The sequence below is a fragment of the Lepidochelys olivacea genome (assembly GCF_965140295.1).
Source record: "Lepidochelys olivacea isolate rLepOli2 genome assembly, chromosome: 9".
NCBI classification, from domain to species: Eukaryota; Metazoa; Chordata; order Testudines; family Cheloniidae; genus Lepidochelys; species Lepidochelys olivacea.
The window spans coordinates 52,665,987-52,684,305 of NC_140419.1; the positions used below are offsets into that span (position 1 = coordinate 52,665,987).

The window sequence follows — 18,319 nt, forward strand, 5'->3', positions numbered from 1 at the left end:
TGTCTCCACCCCCTCAAAATATCAGCCAGCACAGCTGAGCAGTGCTGAGGCTCCGACTCGCTGCCCGGATGGAGCAGGCTGGAAGCCTGGACCCAGTTCTGTCACAATTTCTTGCCTGCTGGCCAAGAGGGGCAGAAGCTCCTGCAGAATGGTGGGGGACAGAGAGATAAGCAGGGGAGCGAGGGGAAGTATTGAGATGAAGCACATCTTAGGGTTTTTCTCCCTGCTCCCTTCCAGCCCCACTGGCTCCCACTCCCTGCTCCCCAGTCCAATCCCGGGCCCCAAGGCAGATACTGCAGTCCCTCTAGGCCCCACTCTCACCTCTGGTCTCCACTTACCCACAGGTGTGCACAAATTTACATGGAGCTGGAGCCCCCACATTCTTTCCACTGCAGCCCCCCCCCCCCCCCCCCGCCCCTGTGGCCTGCTGTGGGCTGGTTCTTATTCCAACCCAGCCTCACGACTGTAGTCTGATAGGGTGACAGTTCCTCAACTTGCCTTTTGTACAACATGCCCTGTGAACTAAAATTGCCCCATTTCTGAGGCCTGGAACTGAAATCTGGAGCTCTGTCAAGCCACCCACATTCAGGCTAAGAAGGAGTAAAGCACAGGGAGACATCTAAACACAAGAAATATGTTTGCTCAAATATCAAATAAACATCTAGCACTTCCCAGATTTTCGTGTATCATTACTGGGATTACTTGGTACCTCAAGTACTGGGGTGCCAGTAGCCTGCCGGCGTACTGCGTCTCAGAGGCAAGGATTGGAGTACTACAGCAGCTAGGCCCTGCCATGCTAGCCCTGTTGGGTCCCAGCGACCACTCAGACATACATATCAGGGAGAGGTTTGTACTGGGGCTGGCAGGAAAGGGGAATGCCTCACACAGCCTAGGGACAGAGGCTAACTGAGCAACAGGTTTCTGTTTGGGTCCCTGGCGCAGTCCAGTCAAGACCCAGGGCTCTGCAGGGATACTGCCAGGGGTGCCTGCTCCAGGCCACTCTCTGTCCCAGCAAATAAGTCTTTGAGGATTCCCAAGCCAGGTTCAGTTAGTGTCTCTTATTGGGGTCCCTCTGCACTGGTTCTGTACCCAATTGCGACTGCTCCCCCAGAAGTCCCACACAGATCTGCCCCAGCTGGAGCATCCAGCAGTCACAGCGGCCCTGTGCGCAGTTCCCCCAGTCTCTGCAGCTCTCACTCCTAAACCAGAGCCCAGCCACGTCCGCATGCAGGACCTTTCCCCTTACCTGGCCAGGGGCAGGAAGTGTAATGGAGAGGGGGCTGATGGGAAATGTAGTCCCTACTTAGCCAGGAGAAAGGGACTGTATAGTGAGGAGGGGGCACATGGCAGTTGTAGTGCCCTGCTTTGCAGATCCATCACACCTCTCAGTTTGCTAATGAATCAGTTATTTCAATCTAAAGTGAGAGGGATGGGGAAGAAAGGAGGGTTTAGAATTAGTGTTGACACTTAGCCTTAACTATGGAGTCCTGAGGACCATTGCCATTCATAAGCCACAGAAGCAGATGACTTCAGCCATCAAAATCCTAAGTAGTTCATTCACATAGTTCTAGTTACTTAAAGGCAGGAGAAAGAAACCAAAATACCGAAAGGCTATGATACTGTAAATAGGAAGAATTACCTCTAAGCAAAGTTTTCCATAGGGTTCTGTATGGCGGGTACTTTAAGTCTAGAAAAGGAATATTTTTTGGTCATGAGAAAACATGTCTTCTAGCATTATCTAGTATAAAATAAAGACTAGGTAAATCTGAGATGTACAGGATTCATGTTAACTCACGCATGAGTTGTTTAGTAGCAACATTGGATTGTTCTGTTTTCCTAGGAGATAAGAGGTGCCAATTGTTTACACTGACCTTTTTCTATCATATTAACTTCTACATCCTTTTACTGAGATAGGCAGCCCATCTGCTTCTTATAAAAAATATTGTACTAAAGCTGCACGCAGTAATGTAGATGGAAAAACACAGAATACCCATATTCTGGAACTAGAAGAGATAATGTAACAATGTGGCAATGAGCACAGTATAAGAACCTCAGTAGGACAGAACCTTCTATTAGTTCCATCTCACATCAGTATTGGCAGGAGAAAGCTATAAAATAAAAACAGCATTTTCATAATGTCTTAAGCATTTAAATCCAGATTATTAATGTTTCTAATGATGGTTGGGTGACATTTTTGGACTGAAACTTTTATTCAGTGAAAAATGCAGATTCGGTGACATCAAAACATTTAAGCGTTTCATTAATTCATGTCAATTTTGCTGAATTATTTTGTTCGGAAAAACCTGGGAAAAAATTATGAAAAAATTGAAACATTTCCTTTGGACATTTTCAGAATGAGATGTTTCAGTATTTCAAATTCAGAAAAAAAAATTGTTTATAAATTTCTGTTAAAAATAAAATTTAAAATGTTAAAAAATGTTCAAAATTGAAACAAAATATTTTAGTTGACCTGAGAGAAAAAGTTTTTGACATTTGATTCACTGAAAATGTTGAAAAATTTGTTTTTCAGTTCAATCCAAAACAATTCTCCCCCACCCCCGATTTTTTGGAATCGCCAGTGAATCTCTAGTTCTAATACCACTGTTCAGAGGACTAAGGAGGCATAAGTAGAGATCAGTATTTTTTGCAAATCCAAAATAACACAAAATAAAACAAAAAAGAAAGTATAAAATGAAGCACTGCTCAGATTTCTCCCAACCACCCCATTGTCATGACTGAGGGGCAGGTGGGCCAAACTTAAGTGTGTGCCTTGCAACCTGGTGCACGGGGTTGCAGTGCCACTGATGAAGGACCAGAATGGGGAATTGGGCCCCTCCCTGGAGGACAAGATCTGTCACTGCAGACTCTTTCTGCAATGCTCACCCCTCTGGACCTCCCCTCTTCACCAGGCCAGGGCAGGCTTGCTCTGCAGTGCCCTCCCAGGCCTCCCAGCCCCAGGGGCAGGATCCAACATCCCACTCCTTAGGGGGGATAAAACAAAATGACAAAAAAGACAAAATGACAGGAGCTGTGATGGGGCTAAAGACTGCATTAGCAAGGGGTGCTGCAGGTCAAGATTGATATGCCAGCAAAGCAGAGGGCAACACCACTGAAATGAAGGGGTCTGTCTAATGCACAATGTATTTCCCTTGCAATATATAAGGTGAATGCACACTCTACTACCACAACATTTGCAAGAGGTTAGAGATTAGCAAGAGGATCCAGTAACACAAAATGAAGTGGGAAACGCACATTTTACAACCCTCTGACTTTATTGCTTCTGCCACTTGTATTGGATATTTTCATATCCTGCACCCCTCCATTTCTGGTACCGATTATAGCTCAAAACAGGGAGGAGGGGACTGCATGGGGAGAGAGGTTTTTTTTTAGTGCTGATGAAAAGTGCTGGGCTGGCAGTTCTGGAGAAGGAAAGTCCATGCATTGACAGTAGGGGAGAGCACAGGAATCAGTGCCTGTTTCCCCATGCCACTTTGCCAATATTACCTAGACCATTCCCTAGAGGAACCAGCTCTAGGAGTGAGACCAGGTCCATTTCTGTACCCACTCAGAACTCAGTGTCTCTGCTGACCATACCCACAAAGGTAACAAGGCCAAACCTGAGCTCCTGAAGTTATGTGATTATGTGAGACTCTTAGTTTTCACTGAAAAGAAAATAAGTTTCTGGACCTCTTGATTTTAGAGAAAAGCTTTAAAATGTGACCCCTGAAAGTTCAAAAACCAGAAAGCCGAGAAAAAGAACCGAAAATTCCATAGGCATTAAAAATCTCATTTTTCAAGCCAATTTCAGGATTTTTAAATGTTTGCGATGGTAATACTGCAAATCTATGAATGTGACTTTGAAATTCACTTCTCATGAACATCTTTGTCAGTAACATCTCATTGCTTGAATGTTCATGGACAGTGACCAGAGAAAGAATGGGAATATGGCCCTGGCAAATTCATTAAACCATTCAGACAAATGTCCTCATGACAGGGTTTAGTAACCCAGCTCTGGAAAAGGCTGAGCAATTGGGAGGGGAGCATTTGTTTAAACCTGGTGTTTAAACATAAGAACAGCAATATTGTATGCCCTGGATATTTAAACATAGCCATTCCTGTGCCACCAAAGCAAAGCCCCCAGATGCAACATGCAGTGAGATATGGAACCTGTAAAGCCATTTTAGATTGTTAGTGTTACTGTTTATTTGTGCTGCAATTGCGCATAGGGTAATCATAGACCATGACCACATTGTGCTAGGTGCTGTACAAACACAGAACAAAAAGACAGCCCAGTATAAGTCAATAGCCAACAGATGAATGCAACAGACAGATGGGGGAGCACAAGGGAATAATGAGACAATTCTGGTCAGCATGAAAAGCAGTGCTCACAGGACTCCAGCTGGCTGCTCATTGTTCAGCACATTTCTGAGGCCTGTGTGTTTGAAGAGATTTTTTAAATGACTCCCAACTCCCCATACGGGGTTTATTTCCAGATCTCCTAAGGCTAGACAAATGCCCCATACTTTCAAAGCACAATGGGGGGCAGTAATCATGTAGCTGCCATTGGCTTATCTTGGTGATGACCCCAATCGAATCCTGAACAAGCCTTTGGAATTGGAGGAAGGGGGTGTTATAATCCAATAGGGTGGGTGTTAAATTTAAATGGAGGGGAGGGTCTCCTTCAAAATATAGCCTCAGGAAGCCCTGCCCTGCCCCCCCCCAACCTCTAGCCCACCTCCCTTGAAAGGTTTCGCCTTTCAAAAGTCCCTCATTTTGAGGGGCATTGTTTTAATCTCACCTCCATTCCATATGCCTCACTTCTGCTGTTGAAGATTATTTAAATCAGACATAAAGAATCACGAGGTTATAGAAAGAGTCAGTGACACTAAATGGAAGGACCCTGCTGCATTTTAAGTATCCTGCACGAATAATTTTTGAGTTTCCCTTGTTTTAAGTCTTCATAGAATCATAGAATATCAGGGTTGGAAGGGACCTCAGAAGGTCATCTAGTCCAACCCCCTGCTCAAAGCAGGACCAATCCCAACTAAATCATCCCAGCCAGGGCTTTGTCAAGCTTGACCTTAAAAACCACAAAGGAAGGAGAGTCCATCACCTCCCTAAGTAACCCATTCCAGTGCTTCACCACCCTCCTAATAAAAAAGTTTTTCCTAATAGCCAGCCTAAACTTCCCCCACTGCAACTTGAGACCATTACTCCTCATTCTGTCATCTGGTACCACTGAGAACAGTCTCGATCCATCCTCTTTGGAACCCCCTTTCAGGTAGTTGAAAGCAGCTATCAAATCCCCCCTCATTCTTCTCTTCTGCAGACTAAACAATCGCAGTTCTCTCAGCCTCTCCTCATAAGTCATGTGCTCCAGCCTCCTAATCATTTTTGTTGCCCTTCACTGGACTCTTTCCAATTTTTCCACACCCTTCTTGTAGTGTGGGGCCCAAAACTGGACACAGTACTCCAGATGAGGCCTCACCAATGTCGAATAGAGAGGAATGATCACATCCCTTGATCTGCTGACAATGCTCCTACTTATACAGCCCCAAATGATGTTAGCCTTCCTGGCAACAAGGGCACACTGTTGACACATATCCAGCTTCTCATCCACTGTAACCCTTAGGTCCTTTTCTGCAGAACTGCTGCCTAGCCACTTGGTCCCTAGTCTGTAGCGGTGCATGGGATTCTTCCTTCCTAAGTGTAGGACTCTGCACTTGTCCTTGTTGAACGTCATCAGATTTCTTTTGGCCCAATCCTCTAATTTGTCTAGGTCCCTCTGTATCCTATCCCTACCCTCCAGCGTATCTACCTCTCCTCCCAGTTTAGTGTCATCTGTAAACTTGCTGAGGGTGCAATCCACACCATCCTCCAGATCATTAAGGAAGATATTGAACAAAACCGGCCCCAGGACCGAGACCCTTGGGGCACTCCGCTTGATACCAGCTGCCAACTAGAAATGGAGCCATTGATCACTACCCATTGAGCTCAACAATCTAGCCAGCTTTCTATTCACCTTATAGTCCATTCATCTAGCCCATACTTCTTTAACTTGCTGTCGAGTACACTGTGGGAGACCGAATCAAAAGCTTTCTAAAGTCAAGGAATAACACGTCCACTGCTTTCCCCTCATCCACAGAGCCAGTTATCTCATCATAGAAGGCAATTAGGTTAGTCAGGCATGACTTGCCCTTGGTGAATCCATGCTGACTGTTCTTGATCACTTTCCTCTCCTCTAAGTGCTTCAGAATTGATTCCTTGGGGACCTGCTCCATGATTTTTCTAGGGACTGAGGTGAGACTAACTGGCCTGTAGTTCCCCGGATCCTCCTTCTTCCCCTTTTTAAAGATGGGCACTACATTAGCCTTTTTCCAGTCATCCGGGACCTCCCCTGATTGCCATGAGTTTTCAAAGATAATGGCCAATGGCTCTGCAATCACATCAGCCAACTCCTTTAGCACTCTCGGATGCAGCGCATCCGGCCCCATGGACTTGTGCTCGTCCAGCTTTTCGAAATAGTCCTGAACCACTTTCTCCACAGAGGGTTGGTCACCTCCTCCCCATACTGTGCTGCCCAGTGCAGTAGTCTGGGAGCTGACCTCGTTCGTGAAGAAAGAGGCAAAAAAAGCATAAAGTCTTGGAGTCCTACAGTTGGACCTTGGCAGGTTCACAGGTATAGGAAGTGTAGCTTCAGTAAGGGTCCCCCCAACATCCTGTGCCTGGGAGAAGCATTGTTTTGCTGCAGTCGCAACTGCATGTCCTCTAATCCTTGGCTCTATCCCTGCCTCAGCCCACTTTACAGAGGGCCCCTTAATGGATGGGCTCACTCAGACTGCTTGCTTTATATCTCCGTAGCTCACTGAGCAGAGTCCAGAGCATGGGCGGTGTGTGAACTGCTGGCTGGGGGAGGCTAGCCCCCAGCCCTGCCCCTTACACTTAAGGTTCCTCCCCCCCCCAGCCCTAGAGCACAGGGAGGACTGGCTGTGTGGCCCCAGCAACCCCAGCCCCAGAGTTCTGGGAGGGAGGGCTGCTCGCCTCCAGCCCAAGCGGGGCCACCTCACAGGGGGAACTGAAAAGGGGCGCTGGGTGGGGCCATGCCTGCCTGTTAGGGGAGGCAGAACCTCCCCCGGCCTATAATACCCACTTCCCATGGTCCAGAGGCAGCAGGATTTAGATTTTCATGCTTGATCTGCAGCTTGGCTGGGCGGAAATGAAAACAAGGAAGAACTAGACAATGGTGGCTCAAGAGTGTTTGCTTCCTGGGCTTTGAAGCCTCTGGATTCTACACAGGCAATATTTGCAATCGTCATTATTCATCTCAGACCTTCCTCCCTGAGTGGGTTTCCCTCAGCAAGGAGAAGGCCCAGTGAGATGATTCTCCTTCCTGTGCCGTCTGGAGGCTAGAGAGAGTTTCTAAAAGCTAGGGCCAGATACTCAGCTGCTGACACTGATGGAGCGACACTGATTTGTACCAGCTGAGGATCTAATCTGTACAATTCCCTCCAAGGGATGAAGCAGAGAACCAGGAAAAACTTCTGACCTTAGAGGACGTTAAGAGAGATAGAATGGGAAAGTGGCAAAGACAAAAAGAACCATGCTAGGATTCAGCCAACCGGTTCTTATTCCTCAGCTCCTCGCACGTCCCCATGTTTCATGTAAACAGAGAGAGGAAGCTGGGGGGGAAACAACAGTTAACGATTAACGTTCCTGATGAATTAATTGCCCATTTTATGTTGGGAAAAGATGTTAGAAATTCATCACTGTTTAGCTTGGAATGCGAAGCTGGCACTTGTTCCAGACATCTCCTCCCCTCTGCCTGAGCACAGGGATAATTAATACATTATGGAGTAGAACACTGGCTGCCACGCAGCAAAAGAGATCTGTTTCGCTTTGCTTTATTTCCCCTCCCTAAAGAGACATTTGAAACGTATCGTGTAATAAATGGTTCTTGGATGGAAGGGGAGGCATTGTTCTTTTGCCATGGAAACATGTTCCATCAGTGGGGCCAGCCAGTATTGAGCAAGCCCGGATACCTCACTCATCAGCTCTCACAAGATCCTCCATGGCAGGGTGGCCTCCCAAGGCCCTGCTTCACAATATCCCCTTTGCAAATCAGCACTGGAAATAGGGCAGGGCAAACCGGCTCATATACAATGAGGACAGTCCTGTTCTTAGTCCTTTGGCCATGGAAAATCAAAGCCCGTCCTTTACATGCTGATGCACTGGGGCAAAGATCCCCCTTCCCTGGGCCACATCCCTCTGAGTTATAACCACCTCGAGAGCCTTTCCTTACCTGCTCTCCTCAGGAACAACTTACTAAGGGGCATGGTGGATTCTTCACCACTGACTATTTTTAAATCAAAATTGGATGTTTTTGTCAAAACGCTGCTCTAGGAATTATTTTGGGGTAGTTCTATGACCTGTGCTATGCAAGAGGTCAGACTAGATGATCTCAGTGATCCCTTCTGGCCTTGGAAACTATGACTGCAGGCCCTCAGACCTGAAGAGCATACACTGGAGGATGCTGGTTTGACATGCTTGACCAGCATAAGAGCGGGTTCCCTTAAGTCTCCTGTTAGAAAGAGGAGCCAGATAGCTGTCTTGAACTCCCCCCAGAAGGGGAAGCAAGCAAGCAAAGATGATTTCTGTCTTTGTGTGTATCTGGGAAACTATTGGAGAGCAAGGTGGTCCAGCGAATAGAGCGGTGGACCTACATTCTAGCCCTGGATCTGCAAGTCACTTCCCTTCTTTGTGCCTGTCTCACTTACCTCTTTAGATTACAAATTCAATGGTAGAGACTGTCTCTCTCGGTTCGTACACGAGGGGCTGAAACGGGCTGAGACTTCCGGGTGCTACTGTGATATCTATAATAATAATTGGTACCCATTACTTTTGATGGTATTCTTGCAGAAAAAAACTTGCCCTTAGCAAGTAACTCCAGAAAGCCAGATGACTGTCAGCTGGATTTTCATTTCACTGCATAAAAACTTTCTTTCAAAATGTTTTCATGTCATCCAAAAATTTTGCAAGTATGACAGTAGTTCAGTATTACATGGGGCGATACTCATCTCTGTCCCCAAGCTCTTATTTTCCTTGGTTTCTATAGCAAAAACGTTTCTTCTTTCTACTCAATTCCAAATGTCTTCAACATGAAGGAGCCATCAGCTTTATGCCTCTGTGGAGCTCCCCACATTTCACAAGATGTGGTGGGACAGTGGCTGAGGAAGACCAAAGACACATTGTGACGTGCCTCCATGATGTGCCTCTTTTACAGAGTATCCACCTGGATTCTAGTTGATTCACTTCCTTTAAAAAGTTTTACCCAACTCCCTCTTTAAAGGCTCTTTCAGAGGAACATTTGGAATCATTACAACATTCTCTGTTGCAACTAGAGGTGGCAGAAAAATGCAGATGTTCTGCAAATTTTATTTTAAAAAATGTCCTACCTTTTCTTGTCAACATTTGGGATTTTCCAAAACTGTGGACTGCTCTACAAAGTGGGCAAAGAACTTTTTCATGAAAAATGTTTCGCAAAAAATGTTTTTGAAATGTCAGACATTTGCAACTAGGTCTAATTGCAACAAATTACATTTTGAATTTGTGCTTAAAGCAGAGGGAGTTTGTGCTTAAACTATCCTGTGTTTTCACAAGGTTGCCTATCACCGTGGTAGCTGAGTGCCTCACATGACTAATAATAACAATGCTTAGCTGTCATAATAGTACTTTTCATCAGTAGATCTCAAAAGGCTTGACAAAGGAGACCACGGCTATCCCCATTTCACAGATGGGGAAACTGAGGCATAGAAAGGGGGAAGTGGCTTGCCTAAGATCAACCAGCAAGCTAGTGTCAGATCATGAAATAGAACCCAGTTCTCCTGAGGATGTATGCCAGAAGTTCTCAAACTTTTGTACTGGTGACGCCTTTCACTTAGCAAGCCTGAGTGAGACCCCCCTTATAAATTAAAAACACTTTTTTATATATTTAACACCATTATAAATGCTGGAGGCAAAGTTGGGTTGGGGTGGAGGCTGACAGCTCACGACCCCCAGTTTGAGAACCCCTGATCTATGCTCTAGGCCACACCACCTCCCCCCAAACAGAGGACGAGTTTGTGCCTTCAGTATTCACTATTAAACCCATACGGATAGCTGCTTAGGCATTAACCGATGCTTAGCCTCCACCCCCACAATCTTGCTGTCTCTAGGTGGGTGGGCAGAGCTGGCCCCCCACCAGCTTTCCCACAGAACGTCTCCTCCAGTAGAGTCTGTTAGTGCACTTCCCCCGCCTGTGCATCGTGTTTTGGGTCCCTGGGGAGAGGTTACATTTCATTTAGAATAATAAAAACGCCCTATTCTGACACAAAGGGAGAGGTTTATGCATTGCTCATTTTCTTCCTCCCAGCATTAACACAGACCAATCTCCTTTCTTCCCCTGTACATTTCTCCTCCAGGTTTCCCCCCCCCCTCTTTTCCATTTCCACTACCTCCAGCAGAAGGCCCTTGGAGGCGCTAACGACTTCAAAGACACCAGGTCCAATGTGCGGCAAGTGATAAAAACCTACACAGCATGTGTTGAGTAAATTAATATACCCTCCAGAGCCATGGACTCCTCAGTCCCGGCAGCACTATAATGAGCTGTTATTCTGAGGGAAGGGGGTGAAGAGGAAGGGGAGCTGTATTTAATGTATGCTAATTGACTGGCATGCAAATTGTCACTAAGCTAAAAATAACACTTTGCACAAGGAGCCCATTTTTTAAAGAGCTTGTTTATTCATTAGTGTAATTTCTATTATCAATCCTCTTGGTTTGCATTCTGGGAAGTGCTCACTTTTAGAGAAGTTTGGTTCACGCGTGTTCTGGGGCTAAAAGAGCCCACACCACTAGCATGGAAGTCACCCAGCCATGCCACCAGCTTTTTAGCCTATCTTTTCTTTCCCTCATCTGTTCTTTCAGGATGCCCAAACAGAGGTCTCCTCTTGCTCCACAGATGAGGTGTGTTACGACTCTGCGGTGCTTCAGGAACAATGAATGGTATTCTCAACAGCTGGAGGACACTAGTATGTCTACACTGCGATAAAAATCCCATAGCACCAAGTGTCTGAGCCCAGGTCAGCTGATCGGGGCTGGCCACAGCCATGCTGCAGGTCTTTTATTGCAGTGCAAATTGTGGTTGGCCCAGAGCTGCAGCGCATCTTTTCACTGTAGTTATGAATAAGTACAAACCCAAATTGCCCCTAAGAGCCAGTACCAGCCCCATCTCATTACCCTAGTTTAGTAATAATGATGATGAAAATGAAGGGGAGGGGAATAGCCTGCGCCCACGAGAAGACCACCTATCTGGATTGATATACCGCTGCTAGGTGCTCATACACCATAGTGTTAACCATGGCATAAATATCTAGTTAGGCCAATACTTCAAAACCATCTTTGATCACAGGACCATGCCTCAGCCAACTGGATTATGTTTGCAAATCCAAAGCTGTCATATACATAGAAAAGCACCGTGGGTCTGGGTTCTTTTAGATGAAAGACACTCTATAACTGCACGGTATCATTATATCTAGACATCATTATAGCTGCAATAAATTTTATATTGGCTGTTATGTACTTCAGAGAACAGAGGCTTTCTACATGCACTGTATTTTACGACTGACACTCCCTGCTACAGCACACATTGGAAAGGGAGGTGGTGGGAAAATATGCTTTAGATCAGGCAGGGGGTGCTACTCTCCAGCTCATATCTACCTACCTACCAACAAATGATACTTATCTGGCACCCATTACCGTGATAGCCAAGTGCCGTTGTCACGGACGCACAGGTCATGCCCACTCTTGGCCCCATACAGTCCCTGGGGGGAACCCCCTTCAGTGGGTCAGTCCTTCTCAGGGGTCCACTCTGACTCAGAGGGTAAGCTCCACCTGGAACTGCACTTCTCTGTGCCTTAGCACATCTGTCTCTCGCTGTGGGCCCCTCAGGGAGTTCACTCGCTCTGGACCCCTGGGGCCTCCATTCCCAGAGGGAATAATGCAACCCTGTTCTCCAAACCAGAGCGACTCTCAGCCAGAGTAAAACAGGATGGTTTATTGAGAGTGTCTGAATACAGCATAGGAAACTCTGAGGGCCCTCAGGCCTGGCCTCCCTCTGCACAGTACATCTAAGTCTCTCCTACATCTAGGTGGGCTCTGCCTGCTCTTTCTCTCCAGTCCCAAGCCTCCGTGCTTTCCAGTTGGGCATCTGATATCACCTGCACGTAAGCCCTGCCTCTGTCCTTTGTCTTCTGTCCAGGTAAACAGGGTCGCCTGGGCCTCCTCTCCTCTCATCCATCCTTTGCTCCCGACTGGCTGGAAGCAGCTGGTCAGGTCACTGGGGTCCTCTCTCCACAACCCATTGTCCTCCCACTGGCCAGAACTGGCTGGGCCTCCCAGTCACCAGGTCACCAGTTGCTGGGTATCCATTCTCCAGGCCATTGGCCAGGGTCCCAAGTTCTGTCACTGGTCCTCTGTAACAACAAACTGCCCCTCCCATCACCTTGTTAACCCAGTAACACCCATGGAAACTGTGTCACACCTCCTCTGTATGCAAACCACTGAAAAAAAACAAGAAAAGAAACAAGAAAATCCCCCACTCCATCACATCTCTCCTGCCTTTGAGTCTGAACGGAGCAGGGTCACTTAACCAGTGACCTGGGGAAGTTCAGGGCCCCCGCCCCATGATAAAGCATCGGCTATAACATTGGCACTCCCCCTCACATGGACCACCTTCATGTCATAACCCGGGAGGAGCAGGCTCCATCTTAGCAGGCTCCATCCATGGCATTAGCCCCTTTCATTTGGTTCCACCGGGTCAGGGGCGAATGGTCAGTGTACAGAGTGAAGCGTCGCCCAAATAGATATGGCTGCAGCTTTTTAAGGGCCCACACCATGGCCAGGCATTCCTTCTCAATGGCCACATAGTGCTGCTCCTTGCTCAGGTACACAATGGGGTGTCTCTCCCCCTTAGTATCAGTTTTCATCAGCACCGCACCCAGCCCAGTGTCTGAGGCATTGGTGAACATCAGGAAGGGTTGGTTAAAATCCGGGTTTACCAGCACCAGGTTTTGGATGAGTGCCCCCTTCAGCGCACAGAGAGCCCTCTGGCACTGCTCGGTCCAGACCACCTTGTCCGGCTTTCCCTTCCTACAAAGCTCTATGAGGGGAGCTGCCAGGGAGCTAAAGTGTGGCACAAACCTCTGGTAGTACCCCGCCATCCCAGTGAAAGCCTGGACCTGCTTCTTAGTCTGGGGAGCAGGCCAATCCTTGATTGCCTCCACTTTGGCTGGCTCCGGCTTCAGGTGGCCACTCCCCACCTTGTGGCCCAGGTATGACACCTCTGCCATCCCCACCTTGCACTTTCCAGCTTTTATAATCAGTTCTGCATCCTGGAGGCAACTCAGCACCCTTTTCACCTGGGACACATGTTCCTCCCAGGTCTGGCTAAAGACACAGATATCATCAATATATGCTAGAGCAAAGTCCTCCATACCCCTTAGTAACTGATCCACCAGGCGCTGGAAGGTGGCAGGTACCCTTGAGGGCAAAAGGCATCACCAGGAACTAGAAGAGCTCTATTGAGGTGGTGAAGGCAGACTTCGCCCCAGGGGTCGAAGTGCCCCAGGGGTCGGTCCTAGGGCTGGTTTTGTTCAATATCTTCATTAATGTTCTGGATGATGGGATTAATTGCACCCTCAGCAAGTCCACAGAGGACACTAAACTCGGGGAGAGGTAGATTAGCTGGGGGGTAGGGATAGGGTCCAGAGTGACCTAGACAAATTGGAAGATTGGGCCAAAAGAAATCTGATGAGGTTTAACAAGGACAAGTGCAGAGTTCTGCACTTAGGACGGAAGAATCCCATGCACCGCTACAGACTATGGACCGAATGACTAGGCAGCAGTTCTGCAGAAAAGGACCGAGGGATTTCAGTGGATGAGAAGCTGGATATGAGTCAACAGTGTGCCCTTGTTGCCAAGAAGGCCAATGGCATATTGGGCTGTATTAGTAGGAGCATTGCCAGCAGATTGAGGGAAGTGATTATTCCCCTCTATTCGGCACTGGTGAGGCCACACCCAGAGTATTGCGTCCAGTTTTGTTCCCCCCACTACAGAAGGGATATGGACAAATTGGAGAGAGTCCAGCAGAGGGCAACGAAAATGATTAGGGGGCTGGGGCACATGATTTATGAGGAGAGGCTGATGGAATTGGGATTATTTAGTCTGCAGAAGAGAAGAATGAGGGGGGATTTGATAGCAGCCTTCAATTACCTGAAGGGGGGTTCCAAAGAGGATGGAGCTCAGCTGTTCTAAGTGGTGGCAGATGACAGAACAAGAAGCAATGGTCTCAAGTTGCAGTGGGGGAGGTCTAGGTTGGATATTAGGAAACACTGTTTCACTAGGAGGGCAGTGAAGCACTGGAATGGGTTACCTAGGGAGGTGGTGGAATCTCCATCCTTAGAGGTTTTTAAGGCCAGCTTGACAAAGCCTTGGCTGGGGTGATTTGGTTGGTGTTACTCCTGCTTTGAGCAGGGGATTGGACTAGATGACCTCCTGAAGTCTCTTCCAACCCTAATATTCTATGATTTGCCTTGACCTCTGGGTCCAAAGGCACCTGCCAGTAGCCTTTGGTGAGATCCATGGTAGTGAGGTACTGGCTGCCCCGCAACTTGTCTAAGATCTCATTGGTCCTCATAGGGTAAGCATCAGGCATGGTGATGGCTTCTGATAGTCCACACAGAACCGGATTGACCCGTCCTTCTTGGGGACCAGCACCACGGGAAAGGCCTAGGGGCTGGAGGACGACTGAATCACCCCTAAAGCCATCATGTCTCTGCCCTCTCTCTCCAGGTCCTGGGCTGTTTTCCCAGTGACCCTGAATGATGAACACCTGATGGGAAGGTTGGCTCCCATCTCCACCCGGTGAACAGCCAGGTTAGTGAGCCCAGGCTGGTTGGAAAACAGCTACCAGTATGAATGCAGCAGCAATCTGATCTCAGCCTGCTGGGCAGGGGCTAGCCGGTCTGAGAGGGGAATTGATTCCAGCGAGGGGTCAGCCCCAGCCTCAGGGAGGAGTTCCACCAGGGGATCCTCTCCCTTCTCCTCCCACTGCTCACACACAGCCAGCACCAACTTCTCCCTGTCACAGGACGGCTTCATCATATTGACACTGTGAGCCCAGTTGGACAGTTCCACTACAGAGTTAACCTGGTTTACCTGTCTAATGACGTTGAAGGGGCCGTCTCAGGCAGCTTGAAGCTTGTTCTTCCTCTCAGGGATGAGAAGCATCACCTGGTCGCCGGTCCGGGCATGTGCTGAGCAGTCGTACCAGACCTTTTGCTTCCTTTGTGCTCTGGCTAGGTTTCCCCTGGCCAAGCCCATGAGCTTTTCCTGGAAGGTCAGTACATACGTCACCACTGATTCTCCATCATGAGAGGCCTTCCCCTCCCACTCGTCCCTCATCAAGTCAAGGGGTCCCCTCAATCTCCGCCCATACAGCAACTCGAAAGGGGAAAACCCTGTTGATTCCTGGGGCACTTCCCTGTATGCGAACCAGGTAGGGTAAATACTCTTCCCAGTCCTGCGGGTGCTGGTCCATAAATGTTTTCAGCATCAACTTTAGGGTCCCACTGAACCTCTCCACCAGCCCAATGGACTGAGGGCGATACGCTGAAGCACAGGTGTGTCAGACCCCACACTTCTCCCACAAGCACTGGAGCAGGGTTGACATGAAGTTGGACCTCTGGTCTGTAAAGACCTCCTTGGGGAGCCCCACTCTGCTAAAAAATGGTCAGCAGTGCATCTGCCACAGTGTTTGCCTCAGCAGAGGACAAGGCCACTGCCTCGGGGTAGCTCATAGCGAAATCTACCACCACCAGAATGTATTTCTTCCCCAACCAGGTCACCCTGCTGAGGGGCCCCACTATGTCCATAGCCATCTTCTGGAAAGGCTCCTCTATGATGGGCAAAGGTCTCAGAGTTGCTTTACACTTATCCTGGGCCTTTCCCCACTCTCTGGCAGGAGTCATAAGACCTACAGTACTGTTGGACAGTGTCAAAGACCCCGAGCCAGTAAAAGTTCTGCCGCAGCCTCTGCCTGGTGCACCAGATGCCCTGAAAGGGGAATATTGGGTGCCAAGTACAACAGTCTGCAGTGGTACCTCTGGAGGACCACCAATGGCCTTCTGGCTTTCCAAGGTTCAGTTTGCCCCGAACCAGCCCATTCCCAGTACAGGAATCCCTTCTCCCACAGGAATCTCTCCTGACAGTCCTCCTCCTGGGATCCTGCACCACTGTGGCCAGCAAGGGTCCTCAGCTTCTCCACTTGCTCTGGACCCCTCGATCTGCTGTCCACAAACTCATCTACCACTGCAGACACATTGTGCAGATCTTTAGGCTTCCGGTCCACTAACCATATCTTAAGGTCTGGAGGGCAGATGTCATACAGCTGCTCCAACCCCACCAGGTTATACACATCCTCTGCTGTAGTGGCCCCTGTGCCCTTCCCCCACTTACGGAGCTAGTCCCCCAGCAGGTTGGCGATTTCCTTGTAAGTGACACCTGGGGTCTTGCATACACCCCGGAATCATTTCCTGTATGCCTTGGGGGTTCAAACTTCAGCAGCAGTTCAAACAAATACAGTTTGTCAAATACAGTTCAAACTTCAGCAGCAAAGCCTCTTTGAATAGGTCATAGTCCCCCGTCTCAATACCATCCATTTGGCTGAATGCCTCTATGGCCTTGGGACCCAGCGGGGGTTAGACAGCAGAGCCTGTCTGTGGGGTCAATCTGGTTCAGATCACGAGCCTTCTCAAAGGCTGTGAGGTAGGCGTCAATATTCCCCTCCCCCTCATCCTTAAACTGGGGCCGCAATTTGGTGGCTAAATTCCCCACAGAACTGGGGTCTCAGGGTCCTTCCCCACTGTAATGATGCTGCCTCTGGTGGGACACAACTGAGAGTATCAATTCAGGACAAATTGCTTAGAGCAGGGCAGTCACAGCCCCAGGATGGTGGTTCTCCACCTCTAAGGCACACCAAACCAGCCAAACAGAGAGGATTTTGGTCTCACCCCACTGGCTAGCCATAAGTCATACAAGCAATTCCTTTAGACACTCCAGTTTCCCAGTATCACCACCAGTGCCACTCATTATGGGGACAAATGCTTATGAAAACCAATACCCCAGTAAAAGAAAAAGGTTCTCTTGATCCCAAAGGACCAAGCCCCAGACCCAGGTCAATATACAAGTCAGATCTTACCCAAAAATCACACTGTTGCCAGTCCTTTAAAATCTAAAATCTAAAGGTTTATTCATAAAATGAAGAAATATAGATGAGAGCTAAAACTGGTTAAATGGAATCAATTACATACAGTAACGGCAAAGTTCTTGGTTCAGGCTTGTAGCAGTGATGGAATAAACTGCAGGTTCAAATCAAGTCTCTGGAATACATCCACAGCTGGGAGGGGGTCATTCAGTCCTTTGTTCAGAGCTTCAGTTTGCAGCAAGGTTCCTGCAGATTTAAGAAGCAGGATTTAAGACAAAATGGAGGGGTTTCCAGGGCCTTTTATATTCTCTCTCTTGTGGGCAGAAACCCCTTGGCTCTCCTGTGCAAAATCACAGCAACAAGATGGAGTTTGGAGTCACATGGGCAAGTCACATGTCCATGCATGCTGTAAAGTTACAATGCAGCCCTATATTTGTTCGCAATAAATCTACTGATTTGCGTACATGGATGTGATGTATTATTTGCAAAGAAGATAAAAAAACTAACCGATCCTGTTGACATACATATATTTTATATGCGTTGAGAATGCATACCATTTTACCTACTGCAGTATGCAGACATGGGGAGAAGGCTCAGATTTTACATTTGAGAAAAAAATGTTCTTTTTAAATTTGGGGCTAGATTAATTATATCTTTCATCCAAGATTTCTGGCGGAAGAGAACATAGTGATTATCAAGTTAATGATTTGCTTTCTCATGCAGATGTGACTGTTGGATGATTCTATCATATTTGCTTTTCACTGTTGTGTAGTAGGTATCCATTTATTTGTCCCACTACTAGGTCCACCGGAGCATCAAAGGCATGGTAAGGGATTTATCTGGAAAGGGAATTCCAAATGCCATTATTTCAGTAGAGGGTGTTAACCACGACATTCGCACAGGTAAAAAAAATGCTGCATTCGGAACCATCTGAACCATCTGACCTTCTCGGTTAGGCTAGGATATGGTGTGTTGCAGTGAGGAGACAAAAGCTTGGAATGCTCTGATTGGGCCTGCTAAACC

General features: G+C 47.7%; 1 protein-coding gene across 1 annotated transcript in view; it reads right to left on the reverse strand.

Annotated features, from left to right (window-relative positions):
* Positions 1 to 17,395: 17,395 nt before the first annotated feature.
* The window catches only part of EPHB1 (EPH receptor B1), a 401,305-nt gene continuing 400,381 nt past the window's right edge, over positions 17,396 to 18,319 (reverse strand). The window contains exon 18 of the mRNA XM_084639911.1: positions 17,396 to 17,542. The gene's annotated coding sequence lies outside the window, so the exon portion shown is untranslated. The remainder of the gene's footprint in view (positions 17,543 to 18,319) is intronic.